We start from the raw sequence: 17,799 nt of genomic DNA, 5'->3' as shown, positions 1-17,799 counted from the left end.
TCGACGACGATACAGTTAACGTGCACATAAATTTCTTAAAGGAATACTTGCAACAACTTGACCTGCTTTTGCTGAGTTTAGTAGACTCAGAATAAAGCACATCCTTGACCTTAATCACATCGATTTAAACCTTGTCGGTAGAGCAGTATAGTTAACCATAATCGTATTATTCCTATTAGCATCGAATCATCCACATCTACAGGCATGTGTACCGTCGCTACAAACGCATCCTTAAAGTCATTTCGATGATCGTTCTTGTTATGACTGCCACAAGAGTCATCCGATGATGTTGAATGTTTTGACCGGAGCTGGACTAGCCATGCAAACTCTGATGAAACGAGTCAAGCAAGGACAAGAGGCTAACAAAATATCACCAACCAACCCATGCTGTCCTATCAGAAAACGCTCAATAAAATCCGATCGTATCTGTTCGGAGTTCCCTTTGACGTGTCATAGCTCATTCACGAGATGTGGACTGTCGACGATCTCATCGTGGACATGGTGGGCAACCAGTGTGAGCTAATCCAACTAGGCCGATTCGAAAAGTTTTATGCCCAAAATATGATACCTAATTCTATCACAGATGTCTGATGATAACGAGTTCTTTGTGGCTGACATGATCTTGCATCACTCCGAAGCGCACCATAAAGCCGTCACGACAGTAGTAGGAAATAATGTTCATGTGAAAATCGAACTGACGCTGACCACAACACAAGGAGCAGCGCGTGGACAGACATTATCCCGAGACAGCGTTATGAAGATTATCTACGATGAACATCTGATCAGGCAGCACTGCATGCGATGTATGAGTAAAAAGCATTTTAAAGAATGTTACAATTATCTTAGTATACATGCAAGACGTAGAGTTGACTGATAGCGTGATGGATCAGACGCGATATCTCACATATGTCCTTGGGGAAAATCGAAAAGATCTCGAGGATCCGATCGAGAATGCGTTCAATCTCAACATAGACATCAAAGTGTCTTTCTCATTCACCAAAGTAGTGGGAATAGGAAACGATCTCGTATTGCTCATGGGGGCATAGCAGAAGGAGCTTTACGACAATACCATGCTCAATATCGTCTATGATAAAGAACTCCTTTTCAAGCACTGCATCCCTTGTATGCATCATCAAGAACTCTTCAAGCTGATGTACAAATATACCGAGGCGTAGAAATTTTTTGTAAAACATAGTTTTTAAAAGAAATTCTTTGCTATCCGTCATGTCTTATCTCCGTTCTGTTCAGATGAATGGGGAATATCCGATGGGAACCACTCCTCGATGAGCTTCAAACACCAAATTATGGCGGTACATCATAGCCATAAATACACTGACAAACACATGAACGATGGAATAACACCGGTAGTGCTACAATTTAGCACATGCCTAGTTTTAGTGCGCCTCTGTGTTAGCTTCGTAACAACTAAACACGGGATGTACTTTCCACAGCAATGTTTCCTGAGTCATGCTTAATCTTGGTCAGAAACCCATTAAACAACGCTGAATGGTTTTTGAGTCTCTGTGCAGTTCTCGCTTTTTCGCAGTAATATTTAATCACCCTGATGTTTTGTCTACCGTAGAGCTGACACACTTGGAACTGACCTCGAACACGTTCCTGTCAACCTAACCAGGGTTTCATTCTTGTATTTCTACGCTTGATTAAAGCACGATTCTGTTCGCAGTACTCTTTCATGGACGAATTGGTGCACTTTTCCGTGCTTCTCAGAGGTAACCACGCAAACTTATGCGTCCCACGCAGAGGCATTGTGCTCTATAATAGATTAAATATTTACCATATAACAAACAATCAAAAATATGACAAATGAACAAGCAATTTAAAGAAATGAACCACGGGACTATAGTATATATCATCTCTATCATCGCAAGGATAGACATTAATCGTGCCCATCATCCACGTATGACAGATCCAGAGAAAGAATTTATCTAACGGCATGATACTGCTCGTCGACCCAGGAGCATCGCTTAATCTTTACAAGGTGTCTACGTACCCTATCCCATATCGAATACCGCTCGGCACGAGTTAATCAAACGAATCAGAGGCGACATCAAGGCGATGCCAAAAAACATCCTGCACGTCGCAAGCTCGTCAACGAGTACAATGGCGGGACGAGAGATCCTCAACACGCAGCAGTACACGAAGCAACTGCGAGACAAATACAAAGCGCTCACGGGGAAAACCGTTAAGCCTTCCAAACCTCTATTGCAACATGAAATTATGAGCCGATCGCGAAGAGCTGATATCGAGAAAAAACTACCCAAAATCGATCCACATGCCCTTCAACGACAACGTGACACGATCACGCGTTTTGCACCACCCCGACGCACTGAAAACGCATAGGGGGGGTGCTGACAAAGGATCTATCTATGATCTTTCCCATGTCCTTCAGCGTGGAGTCGATCAAAGACTCCTGAAGAGCATTCTACAACCTACCGTAGATCCAGAATTACGCAAACACACGGACATCAAACTTGGAGTAGCTTTCAATGTTCATCTTGTCAAAGAACACAAGAACTTCGACGAGCGGATAAGAGCAAAATCGCTCATCGTGTATCACGGTGAAGATTTCTGTTCCATCGTCTATGTTGCCTGGTAGTTTATCTAGCGTCTCATCGGAGATTATGAAGATTCGGGATCGGCTAGACTCTTTGCCAGATTACCTCGCTACTTGGAAGTAAGTACGTGCCACTGCCCAAGCAACGCCTAGCTACCTAAGTGTGCATCAAAGTAAAAAATAGCGATGAATTCTGTGTCGTCTGTGCGATCCTCTTAGCGTCACATCTCGCTGCAGATCATGTTTATCGCGTATCCCACTACAAGCCCTATTTTGATACACTTCATACCACTTGCATCTCCTTTCCAGCATCGGTTAATCTGGAATCGCTCAAATAGGGACTCTCAATCAACGTGTTTGGACTCGATGACAAGAAGGCGGGCGATAAGCAGTTTGTGGTCTATACTATTCTAATCTCCAAAACATCCTCACAACGCAGGCTCAATTTCTTTATTACCAAAATCATTTCGTGTACACCAAAGGCATCAGCCGGTTATACCAACCTCAGTACATGCAACATAAAAATCACGGCTATTTCTGCTATCGCTGCTTACAATACTTTCCTCAACAGCAACGACTAAAGAATCACGTCTGGTCAGGATACTGTCAGGAATTACAAACCGTTCAGATGTCACGCTAGGGAACACTGCAGTTCGACCTCCACGACAAAGTGTACGTACGACCCTTTCATATCGACTTTGACTCGGAAGTCATCCTGGAAAATGTACAAGGACCCTCTTCTAGTCCAGACCGATATTTCACTCAGATGGGACAAAAATACATTTCCCTGCGCGATTGGCTATAAAACCTGCTCTCCTGTCAATGAGCATTTGTCCTCACCCTATCGGCAGCATCCTGGTGAGATAGCGTTCCATGGTTCTTTGAGCAACTCGTCAATAAATGAAAATGCATCCAAACCAAACTACGACAGCATAAAGCATCCAGCGATGTCATATATGCATAGACTAATTTCAACCTCATGATAAAAAAGTCAGAGACCATTGCCATATCACACGGAAGCAGCTGTTATCGAGCTCTCCAAAATGCCCATGCTCTGGTTTCATTACGACTTCATCAAACGGAGACAAAGCCACGCTACTCATGACGGATACAGTCTCAATCGTCTATGAACTTTAATCCGACGAAGTCTACCCGGATCTATATCAGCACATATAACTCTTCAATTTTAGTGATTATCCACAAAACAGTCCCTTCCACTGCGGTGACAATTAGAAAGTACTCGGAAAATTCAAAGATGAAACTCAGGGCATACCAGTCAAGGTATTCATCGGACTTCCAGTTAAAAGGTACTGCATCGTTGTTGACAATGGTACTGTCTTGAAAAAAGCCAAAGTAGTAAACAAAAATATTATTCCTAACATAGCCACACACCAACATTATACGCAAGCACTACACGGAAATCTCCATTAGTACTCCATGAGAACATTCCAATCACAGCAGCACAAAATATCTACCATGTTCATTCACAAACAACGACTATGCCCCTTTGATGGTAAACGCTACTCCACCGATGGCATTCACACGCTCGCTCATGGACACAAAGACACACCAGACTGAAACAAAAACTAGGAAAAAGAAAGAGCTAGAGACAAAAAAGAAAGAGCCAAGTGATACACAATGACTCAGGACCCCCATCACTCAGTAGTATAGATTCATGTGGACCTTTTCTGGCCACTTTTTTATCACGAAGTGATAAAGGTAGCCCAGAGCCTTATTTTCCTGTGCTACTGAGGATATCGTGAAATAGGTTGACATATAACAAGGCTGAGTCGATTAAGGAAGGACTCTAAATGTGAACCGCAGACAATGAACAGTTAAACAAAATATATATTGCTTTTGAACTTCTGTTATTTAGTTAATTCAATGAGCCACACAGGAAGAAAAACATACGCATCTATAAAGTGGAGAAAACACTCATACCAAATGGAACATTTGACCTTTGTGTGACACCTTGGAGTACACAACGAGGAGGCGTATTGACATTTAGAAGACGGTCGGTATTATACGTACAATTATGCATACTTTCACTGCTCCCAACTCTTAAAAACAAAGGGCAAAGAAGCGGAAAGCTCTCCTACCTAAGCAAGTTTTTAATACTTAACTAAATTACATGCATTGTTCATTCTAGTCAAAATATGAGGCCTTGGACTAAACTTAATGTCAGAAACCATCATTTGCTTATTATACTTATCATGACCGTGATCTTTGACCTTAAGACAACAAACCGATATGTCTCTTTTTTTACCCAAAATGAAAGTCATCCACAAGGTTTCTTCTGTGAACTTATTCCTTACCAAAAATTATTGTGCAAAACACATGTATATTTAAGCTGTGATACTGGTCCTGGAGTTATGGAAGGTTTATTTTAATAAAATAATTGTTAGTATCAGGATCCGTCACGTTCTACGGTTAATATGCATCGTTTGCGTACTCGAGTTCTGTTCATTTTATTTCAAATTACTATTTAATGTCTGTTTATGGTATGAGTTGTCTAATTTGTGAAATATGTTTGCTTATGAGTAGAATACAATAGCTTCCACCATGGCAAAATCCTTTACCAAAAATGGACTCTGCCAATACATCAATGGCCACATGGAGGATTCATTTATACAATCTTTTTCCGCAAACATCGAATGATCGATGTTGTTCTGTACGTAGCTACAAATAATGTTGAGATCATCTGTTTGTGAAACGCATTTGCTAGTTTCAGCTACATTTTGAGACTCCCACGTGAAAAATGGCTGTTATTGACGGGGAAATTATTCGCGATGCTGTGGTAATAGGTTGGGTTTGAATGACAACACACGCTTAGCGATCTACTTTCAGCCATATTACTGAGTGAAAACAATCTCTTAGTAACAGTGCTGTATAATCATATTTGTTCAATTTTGCAAACAGTTTTATTTTACCTGTATGATGTTAATTGTTTTATATGGAACAGCTGCCGATTCTTCCCTACAAGCAGGGTATAAAACCACAAAATGTGTATCTATTATTTTAGGTTGACAAGTTGGCGGTGGCGTGTTGTGTCGCGTATATGTATGTGTACGGGACAATATAATTTTAATAGCAATAAATACAACAACAACAACAATGTAGTATTAATTATTGTTAAAAAGTTTTAATCTCTCTGGATAACTTACTGCATCGGGTGCTCTGGGTGCGCTCTACATATATCATGAACTTCTGAGGGAGTGTCATCTGTAAGGTGAAGTTGTTTAAATTTGCAACATGCACAATGTTGTTATTCCTCTATTTAACTTTAATGTACTGTGGATGAAATTTCTCTGGATATTGTACTTGTGGAAGTTATACATGATCTAAGCACACAACTAACCAAACTGATTGATCCCATGTGCTCAAACCATCAGGCTGAATACACTGTGAATAGAGGAAACAAACTTTCTTAAACAAATACCAGCTTCTGAAAGTGGAATGAATGAATTACACAATATATAAAATGTAAACAAAAATATCGGGCCATTCTTTGCAAAAAATATCTATGAAATCCAGTAGATGAAAATGACCAAGTGGAGAAAGCATTTTGATAATAAATGCACATCTGAAATAAGGCGAAGCTGTTAACTCTATAACCTTTATCACATCATTCAGTCCTATACCAAAATAAAAGGACTTAAAAGTTTGTTGAACAATACCTGAGATATACAAGGTCTTTTTAAAATAGCCTTTACAAACACAAAGGACATCGAGGACATTTATTTTATTATAAAAAGTTCAACCCTATGCAAAATACTAAACTTTAGAGAGCCAGAGAGACGAGGTCAGGTGCATTTGGCTGCCCTGATCATGATACCGATAACAAAGTTTTACTGTAGAAACCACGCAACATCCTGTTGCATTACTTGTTCTCTTCGTCATCAGAAAGCCTGTCCGGATGTGCTCGAATTGAAATATTGTCTTCGAGGTCTGTTGAAGGAGATGAATGCACAGAAAATCAAGAAGTAAATGCGGAAATTAGAGTATCATCTTAAGAATTTAACAAGGTTGAAAGAAGAAACAAAAATACATATTGGAGTCACATGTTTGTAACGTTTATCTTGAGATATCAGAAGGAAACTAAAGGATATGTTCGACGATTTTGAGAAGATGGTGAAACTTGAAAGAAAACCAATTTACAAAGAGTGGTTGATCAGGAAACAAAAACAAAATCATCAATGTCAGTCCTTGCTAAGTGGTATCAGAAATTCGCAAGCACTTTTTGAGACGGTTGCCCAGTATGGGTCGGATACACAAAATTTCACGGTGACCTGCAAAACGGTAAAGCAGCTTCAGTGTTACAGTGATTAGATTCGAGAGAAGTTTGAAGGAATGGATCAGATCGGAATAAGACTTGAACTCGATAGTAACATGAAAGCGGTAATATCTAAAGATGCAGTAGGTTTGGTGAAAATATCATGTCAGGATGAGGCTAAGGATTTGCAATGCACAAGTCTTATGATACTTCTTTTCAAATAAACTGTGGAAAACTCTATATTTGCTGATATTCACTGTACAAGTCACATCAAACCCATAGTATATATAGGTATTGTCCAATTACCCGACGGATGCATAATTCTGGCAGACAACATTAACAAGGTATACTGTCTGTTCGATTCATCCTATGACTTCATCACAAGCCTTATTGTGCATGGAAATCCGTATGACATGTAAATACCATGTAGAAATGTTACATTGTTGCTACTGATAGCAAGGAGGAAATTGTTGTATCTTGCTTTTGTGGTGATGGAATGTTCAGTAAGACAGGGGTGGGCAAACTACGGCCCGCGGGCCGGATGCGGCCCTCCAAGGGCTTTCATGCGGCCCGCCAAGGGTTTTCATGCGACCTAGTAACAAGTCATCATTCGTACTGGCTCTGTTTACGTTACTGTTTATCAAATAAATTTGCTTCTTTTGAAGTTTAAGTTTAAGTTTTCAAATATTAACAACATATTAACAACTGAAAATGAATTATGATGTTATTTAGAAAAACCTTTTGTTTCTGCTATTTAAAATATTGATTATTTTACTTAATGAACTATGCGGCCCGCGACAAGGTGTAAATTTGTGTATGCGGCACTTGCACTGGAAAGTTTGCCTACCTCTGCAGTAAGACGTCACAAAAGCCAGAATACTAGGAATAGAAATGTCAAGCTTCACCATGAATTTGATTATCAAAGGACATGTCGTGCTTAGGTTGCTATACATGTATTTAAGTCACCTGTCTACCTAACTGTTTTTGGCGCCAATACAATGTATTATTTTGGTCTGAAAGATGGAAAAAAGCAATTTGTCTACTTATCGAATAACTTCAAGTGTACTACCGGTATATAACTGAACAAAGTGGACAAGGTATTTGTTGGGGGATACTACTCTAACAACATTCGTTAATCATCGCATGGTGGCTGTACACTCCAGGTGACTCCTTTGGAGTTCCGAAAAATCGAAGAAACATTTCCATCACAACAGGGATCATTTCATTATCATTAATTTAAGTAATGTGAGTAGCGAACGTCACGAGTTTGTGCACAACAAATAATATCTCCTGAACGACATAGATAATGGTGACAAGTCTATTTATGCAAAATAATATAAAAACGGACGCATATTACGCAGACAGGACAATGTCTATATTGTAGGATTCAACTCTAACAACATTTATAAACTATCACCAGATGCTATTGCACTCCAAATTAGTACTTGCGGTTTTCCAGTAAACTCAAGAGGAATTTATTTCAGTCACAGCAGAGATCAATTCGTGATCACTAATGAAATCAAAACGAGTATGTAATGTCACTAGATTGTATACAAATAATACATATCCTGAAAGATATAGAGGATGGTGATATGTATATTTTTGCACAGGAACTAACAAACAAAGCATTAAATTCATTGTAATATTAAAAGCCAATTTCTCTTTTGAAACGTTCATTTTTATGCTTGCAATATTGCTTATCGTGAATAATTAAATTATAAAATTATATCCCGTGTTAAATTGGAGACCATCACTTTAATCGTTGAAAATCACACCGTCTTCAGTTATTTATTCAAATCAAAACAAGCCGTCACAACACTGTCAAAGTAAAGTTTCATCCAATACTGCATACAAAGGATAGTTGGAAATGTTCTAAATTGAACGATACATTATTTTAAAGATATCTTTTGAACGTTTAATTACGATGTACGCTGTTCAGAGGAGATTTTGTGGTTATACTTGCTGTGTAAAATAACATCAATATACACCATACACCAACAATAGCGCGTGATAAAAGAGATATATTTGTCGGTTTAAAGAAAGAAAAGAGTACAGTGCCAATGCCAGTGGTCAGAATTGATCACTAAACTTTCTTTTTTATGTATACATTCGTTTCCTAGACGAAGATTTAAGGATTCTTGCACCCTTCACAAACATCTGCCACGTTTGTGCTGTGAATTTTCTTTCTACAGATATTATATTTAGTGTAGTTCCACAGAGTATGATATTTAAATATATATAACTTATTTTTACTGTATCTCATTTCGTTATATGTATTGCTAGATCCTACCGCATCACAAATAAAAACATTCTGCACTGTCAGCTTCGCTGACGTCATTCACGGTCAAGTAAACCCAATTGCTAAAGTTTCGTTTTACCACAAACTTACTAGAGCTTTAGGCTTGATAGCTTCATTAAACTTATGCAATTGTTCCTTGTATAATTCTTCCCCATTAAGCAATAAAACGTATTCCCATTAACCAATGCAACGTATTCCACATTGATGAACTTTTCTGTTTCTTAAGACATGACTGCCTACAGATTAATCCTGTTTTTAAGATTTAGTGTCCTGACATGGCTTGAGTTACAGGCACTCATAATACTATTCAAACCAATTAGAAACTGGTTAAACGAGGACATGGTGGCCCACCCTTTGTGTATTCGTCAATAATTGCAATGCCAGTAGCTGGTAAAGGAAGGTAACGTTTCCATTGGTCAGAATGTTACCACGTGATCAAAATTAATTGCGTTTATTTCCGTATAAAGTAGAACTACTTTTCTAATAATACCCACTTCTATAGATAGATTCACGTGTACAGCATAAGATAAGCACTGCCAGTGAAGGCAGACAGTAAGTAAGCATCAAAGGAAAAGAACATTCTTACAATTTAAAACAAAAATTGAATAAATTTAATCTGAAAGACGAAAGCAACCGATATTTCTCACCTTTTATGAATAAAATCAATTCTGTCTTTGTCGAAATGTGTGAAAAATATATTACGATCCAGCAGGACAATCCTAAGTGCTAAAATAGCTACGTAACAGGAAACCCCAATCATGTATTACTACGCTCAATTAAGATTTCTGTTTTTTAATGATGCAAACAAAATAACATAACGAAGAATTGAAATTTCAATTATTAGAGTTTAACGTTGTTTATTTATCTGAGTTTATCGTGGTATAAACTGTCAGTTGCCGACTCACACAGTTTACATAACGGCAACTGACAGTTTATAATAAATAATAATAACGAGGACTTTGTATAGCGCCTAATCTTTAGAAGCTCTAAGCGCTTTGCATTAAACAACACCTAGAAGATAAAAAAAAACATATAATGATATGATTACAAAAACAAACACCATGAAATTAGAAAACATTAAAAAAAACATGCTGAGAATATTTAAGGTAGGAATTATTAGGTCTTTAAGTTTGTTCTTGCAGTCGAAATAAGTGAGTTTTGAGAGCCCTCTTGAATGTGATCACTGTGTCGTTTAACCAGGTTATAATTGGTTTAAATAGTATTATGAGTAAGTGCCTGTAGCTCAAGTCATTTCAGGAAATGGAGTTATACCACGATAAACTCATGTCAGGAAATGGAGTTATACCACGATAAACTCATGTCAGGAAATGGAGTTATACCACGATAAACTCATGTCAGGAAATGGAGTTATACCACGATAAACTATAGACAAAACAACGTTAAACTCTTAAATGACTGCAGTTGATTGGTTAATGCAGTCAGGTTTGCCTTGGTTTGGTACCAGGATTCTTATTGCAGGTACATAACCTTAATTATTACAGTTTTTATGGCCTACCTTTGTATAATGATATTAATTTTCAAATGGGGTCAGTGGGCGTTAATGACATGCATTTTGACAATACAAGTACAGGTGAGTTTGTTGATCTCTTTGATAAGTCTTGCTATACAGTGGAATAGTTGGCAGCTTTGCTAATCTCTTTCACTATTTATTTATCTAAGGTGTAAGAAGGCTATTATAATCCACGATCTTAGATTATACTGAGGATATCATGCATCTATCTAATTGTCAATTGATAAAGCAGTTTTCTTTTCTCCGAGGCTTCCATGTATTCGTTGTTTTGTAACCAGCAGCAAAAATAATATTTTATTCATCAAGGGACATTTCCAACTGTCGGTCAAAAGATAAAGTTTAAAAATTGAAGAAGCAAACTGATACCTGAAATTATATGTAAGTGTTAGGGCTGTGATCACAGGTGATACACTTTGCATATATAATTTATTCTAAAAAGATTATTTGCGCAACCTTCTACTGTTTAATACATTTGGAAGGGTTACATAACGCAAAATCATTGTGATATTGATATATTTAAGTAGGTTATGATGTATGGAGTTCTGAAGTGGGTTAACCGATATAGCAGAACTATCAATTATTCATCTGTCATCTATCAGATTAAAAAATGATTACTTTTAATAATGCTTGTACAAATATTGTTTTTCTACAACTAATCGAGTTAGATTTAACTAATATACACAGATTATATTTAAGGAAGGGCTATTGCCATTATAACTGCTAGCTATCATAGTTCTAGCGATTAGTAACAAAATCACCAGAGGTGATTAGAACTTTCAAAATATAAAAAAGGCATGACATGCGTTTATGGTTAATCCCAATAATAATGGTCTCATTATTTTAAACAAAGGGGCACATAACTCAAGCAAATTAACAGGAAACCCAACCGGTATCCCATAAATGTTGTGTAGGTGGGATGTTTCACAGCATATTGTTTGTGACACACTCGTATCACAATTTCAGTGAAAAGGAGGTTACCATGTTGCATGCAGCTGCATACAGGCAGCCAGCCTGCACTTAACTTGATATGTGGCAGGGCAAAGTGTTTTAGCTGTATGACGTTAATGCAATCAGCACCCAGTCTAAACACCTGTTGTCCAAATAATACGATACCAATTTAAACAATCAATACAACAACCTGAAAACAGAGACGGTTTACAAGTTAGAGAGAAGCGATCCCCTTATAAAACTCTTATATCAGCTAATGTAACTAATGTTGTTTTAGGCCGCAATACATTTTCTCCAAAACTATAACAAACAAGTATGTTTATATAATATAGTTATGCTTGTATCAAAATGTGACTATACTATGAATCAAGTTTATAACAATTACAAACAGGTGTGTGTACATATTGAGGAATGACATATATGTAAAGATGTGTGTTTCTGGTTGTAAAACATATTTTGTCAGTGTTTGCCTTTTAACATGTTTTCCTCGCAGACGATTGTTTTAAGATGTTAAACGCCTGTGCTTGAATTATGGATAACAAACATAGCAACTTAATACATTTTAAGCTTAGACAGAGTTCGCATCCCATTAAATATTTCTGAAGAGATGATATGTTTCTTTATTGTTGAATTAGATATAAAAAAATATTGGTTATTGTTCAAGAGTGTGGAAGATGGTTTCAATACAAAATAGCTGAAAAAAGGAATGCCATTCCTTTGGATTCCTGGACATTTTCTATGGATAGTAGATAATCCATCATTCTGAGAATGCATTGTTTGATAGAAGATATCAATATTTATACACGTTTTGAATAAAAGTCACTGGAAATATTGTTGTGAGAACATTATTCCATATTTTATCATTGAAAGTAATAATTATTTTCATTCTTTAGTGTGTACATCCTTCAAATTGATTCATATTTAATTATTGCCTGATTAGCTAAGTGAAGTAGAGTATTTCATTCTAATTCTTCAGTCAGTGGTATATATATATATATATATATATATATATATATATATATATATATATATATATATATATATAATGCTTTACCTGACCCCTATCATTAGCAAAGTACCCTCGTCCATCTTGCTTGCTAGGTCAGGCCTCAGTATCCTCTTTACTAGGTTTGATTCATGAGTTAACATATTATCGTGTAGGTATTAAGACTACTCTTATCTTATTTCTTCTTCTTCTTCTCCTTCTTCTTTTTAATTTTGTTTCCGGTTCATATCAGTACTAGCTTTTTTCTGTATTATGAAATTAATACATTCTCACCGCTGAAAGGCCTTGCTTTTCGATATTGTTACGTTCACATCTTTGGTCTAACTGGTTTGATGAGGCAACATAAATCTGGATTGCTCGAGCTGAGATAGCCATCAACACTTCGTAAACAATGCAACAGCATACAAATGGGATTACATTTACAATTAGTCTTCGTAACCAGTTACACATGACCCTTGTGGCATACTTCCGCCCATTTAATATAGGGTGTTCATTCCTAACAGTGTCATCGATAAATTACGATAAAGTGGAAGTCTATTGCTTGCTGTTTTATGAATGCATACTTCATATTGTGGCAATAACTGTAACAAGACACATCATATAAAATGTCAAATACCTCAACCGCCACTTTGTTGAACGCTTGAAAGTTGTAATGCTCATGCTGCAATAGGAAAAACAACTCAAAGGTGTGTTTATAATATTTCATTTCCGGGAGCAGCAAATCTGTGTTTCACATAATGAGAGGAATGAATGATAACAAGTAATGCCGATAGTTTCTCCAAACGCAAAGCCATATCATTATTGAGTCGGCATGAAATATTGTATAAACAATCAATGGCAAAAATAAAAATATCAAATTATCAAACATTTACAAAAATCTAATAAATGTTCACAGCAGTACTAATAATTTTAAACACATCTCTTCATTGGTCGAAACATTTCCAGAAGAAAAAAAATGTTTTTTCAAAAGCGTTAGATTTCAAGTATAAAACGTGTATGGACGACCTAGAAAATTTTATTTTTATTCTACCTCCAGTACAATCACATGAACGTTAAAGCAAATTGAGCAATAAATATTCGTAACTCTTTCCCCCGATTAGGGTCACGTGGTTCACTTTTGTACCCAAGTAGACGATCTTCATAAGGATATGAGTAAATAAAGATATATATTAGTTGCTATTCTTTCAACAACTTGAAAATAAAATATCATATCACATCGCCGCAATCGACGTGTTCGCATGCACATTGGATTTTTTTCCATCATCCGATGAATATTTCATTCGAATCCAGATGGAACCGATCTAAAATTCGATATTTTGTCAGCACTGGACGCCATTATTCATCTAGCTGTGGCATACCAGGTTTTAAAAGCGTTGACTTTCTCAGGCGGGATACACAAACCGAGGGCTATAACCAATTAAACATTGTAACAAAGTAGTTTTAACAAAGCCTTTGAAGCACTTACTAGTTAGGAAGTTGGCCAGCAGTGAATTAAAATTCAGACGTTAAAACACACACACACACACACACACACACACACACACACACACAGGGAGAATTATAAAACGTGCACCAGAAAGAATAGAAAGTGCTATCCCTGGATTCTATAGTTTAATGCTTGATAATAGTAGGCAGAATTAATATTTTAATACAAATAATACTATGATACAGGTTAGAGAACTTTTAATTCGTACTCACGGAGATTCGAAACCAGGTCCGCGGGTAAACGGCACCCATCGCCTTGCCTGCACACACAAGCCCATATTCCCTCACGTCTAAGCACACATCACCAAAACTGATGTTACTCAATCGGTGTTATATGCACTCGTGTGTAGCAGACACACTCGCATGACGACTTAGTAATTAATTTTCATGTATCCACACAGTCAGTCCGCAAGGCGATGGGTGCAGGAAGTGCTCTCAGTATTATGGTGGTCTCGGATAGAGGATTGAGATGGACCTGACGCAGGACTGAATAGGGGGCTTTCACGGTTAGTATCTCCCCTTGAAAACATCAGAGGGCATCTCGGAGCAACTCAATTCCGGATAGTTCAATCAATTAAGATGGCAGATGTAGATCAAGAACATGTGACAGACCGCTCACATTATGCAAGCAGGATCGATATCTCACTATCTTAAAAAGAAATTTTATCAATATTTGATCAATTGTTTTTACATCTTCCCCCCCCCCACTAACTTGCGCTGCTCCCAGCTTTCAAATAAATATTATCTGCCCATTTCTGAACTTCAGTATTTTTCCATTACTACCTGATGCTCTAGTTTGTATTATTTGATTGTGCGAAGGTGTATCGCTGCGTATAATGTTCTTGCAATTTATCTCGCTTGAAGAATAATGAAAATATGTTTATTTTTTGCAGCTTCAATCATAGCAGTGAATGGAGGTTGAACGACGATGAGAACAAAATTCCAACTTCTTAAGGTTCTTTTATTACTGATTTAGACTGTTGCATTTCTATTAATGTTCATTATATTTTTCATGAAATAACTTTTTTTTTTTCAAAATGCACAAATGTCAACCACGCTTGAACAGACAGGCGCGCGTACGAGTCTCATTGATAATTATTTAAATTTTATTTCCTTGAGCGGATGGAAATTTTAGAGTACATAATTTGGAGAAATATCGATGTTAGACACACTATGCATGTATAGGACATTTGTGGCTCTCACCTATCTGCCTGTCTGTCTGTCTGCCTCTTTTCATCTGGTGCATGGGTATGTATATCCTCGAATGAATGTGTGTTCGCATACGTATATTACATAAACATACTTCTGGTTAAAAACGAGTATAAAATGATGCTAAGATGGAAAGAGTGAATGATACATAAAGACAACAAATATGAATATTTGTGAGTATCCATTTAGTGTGGACTTGTAGAGCATGTTCTTACAAGCAGTCTCTTTTAAATCATACTGTTTGCAATTTTACATCCGGTCACGTGGATCAATATCGATTTAAAAGGCGAACCAATGTGATAGGAGGGAATCTGTGAAATAATCGGATCTTTAAACTTACATATTTGATGCAAGGAAAGTTAAACAGAATTAAACTAATTTTAAGAAGGCTGTTCTAGATGACTTTGCTGGTGGTAATCAGAAATGTTGTCTAAAGACCCCAGCAAATTTGAGAGTTATTACTTGTCAGCATAAGCAAAGAAAACTCATGCTGAAAGTTATTGCATGTACCGTACGATACTTAATGTTTAAAATCCAAAAAGAAAATGAAACACAAAAAAAAAAAAAAAAAAAAACGTCATTGGGCATGTTATTTAATCTGAATATTGTAAGATATTTACACCCAAATATGAATAAATATTCCGTCTGCATTAATTACACTCCTTTATCGTTATGACAGCTAATGTAATTATTGCTTTGTTAAGTTCCTCTGAATACATTAAAATACTGTGCTCCATTTTTCTTTAAAGAAAACTTTCTGGTTTAAAATATTTAGCATTACAAATCAGCTGAAGTGTCGAATTCGTGTTATGATTTTCTTATTGAACTTGTGTTATAACTTTGTTAACTCTTGTTATAAACGAACTGTTAGCCTTGCGAAAATAACTGAGAAAGAAGGATATATCAACATATGAAAAATGCAAATTGTTGAGATTGTTTTCTTTAAAGTTATATAGCCAAAAATGTGCAATAAATGTTTAAAATCGGACAGCAGAGTGAAATGTTCCTACAAATGTATCTGAAATTATGGATAATGAATCTATGGTATGGACAGTGTATTTAATTTAATTATTTGATATGATTTAAGTATGGAAAGTAAATATTATTTAATTATATGATATAATGTAAGTATGGACACTGAATCTAATTATCTGATTTAATGTCTATAATTATTCTCCTAATATGAACGAACAAAGGATGTTCGACATATATTATTGATTCATTGGTTTAACCATAATGATTTGTAGAAGAACTAAGATTCCTTCCTTTGTTGACTTTATGTTTCGCTAACCAAGTGTAGAACGGTGAACTATTCGGAACTGGAAATGTTTTGTGGGCATGCGCATTGGAGCTAAGGGAGGTAATTTTAGGCACTACGATCAGTAACTCCGTTACAACTGTGAAACCCCCTATAAGTATCGTCGAGAGAGCTTGTTTAAGAATGTGACAGGATATGTCAAGCCCTACTGTCAGGACATCACATGTCCATAACCCCTGGAGAGTCCGGAGCTTCATGCTAATTCTTTGGTCCGCGTTTGTGAGAAAAGATAATTTTGGGATCACCATATATTTTTTGTCATCATTTGATTATGTTAATTTGAAAACAAATTCGCATCACGGAAGAACATGTCATACTTCCAATATTCATCCATAACAATTTTAAAAGATATACGGTGTCAACAATAAAAGCTGCCTCATAAATATTGAACCAAGTTAAATAAACCTCAGTATTTAATAACTAAACATCAGTTCACGCCCTGAAAAAATTTTAATGTGAAATTGCCAATGGCGCTATTTGTGTAACCAATAGTTTTGAATGTCACAATGCAGCTTTGACGAAGAAAAAGTCTTTTATTTAAAATCAGCTACTAACAATCAATTGTAGTATGTGTACGCTGATTTTGCCTTAGTAACTGGATTGTGTCATAGATGATTATGTTGTAACATGCCAAGGGAAAACATATTGAATATGTTGAAATGTAAGGCTTATTTACCAATAATTTGTGTAAATGATTCCAGTCTGTCCTAATGTCAACTGAAATTCCTCTGCTCCTAGCTTTAGAGCAATGCTGAATAAATATCATGTTGACGTAGCTTGCGTAACTGAACATAAACTATTACAGCACATACTTCCATTTTGCGATACTATTCGTTCTGATTATAAATGCACTGCTAAGGCAGAGGATATTTCCTCTAATAGCACGTTAATAAAATGTGGTAAAGGAGGAGTTGCAATCTTCTGCAAAACTTCTCTCATGAGATATGCTAACTTTACAGATGAAGTTAATAGTGACAGAGTTGTTGGCATAGAATTCAAATTTCCCGATATGCAAAATGTATATACTTTTTGTGTATATATGCCGACCCTATTATATGGCATAGATTGTTACAAAGCGCAAATTGAGTTGATTCAAAATCTCTATGATCAGTACTCACAGCTGGGGGACGTGTATTTTACTGGTGATTTCAATGC

Source organism: Sinohyriopsis cumingii, unplaced genomic scaffold (genome assembly GCF_028554795.1).
Source record: "Sinohyriopsis cumingii isolate HCF-2022 unplaced genomic scaffold, ASM2855479v2 utg001938l, whole genome shotgun sequence".
Lineage (NCBI taxonomy): Eukaryota > Metazoa > Mollusca > Bivalvia > Unionida > Unionidae > Sinohyriopsis > Sinohyriopsis cumingii.
This window is presented reverse-complemented; position numbering follows the sequence as displayed.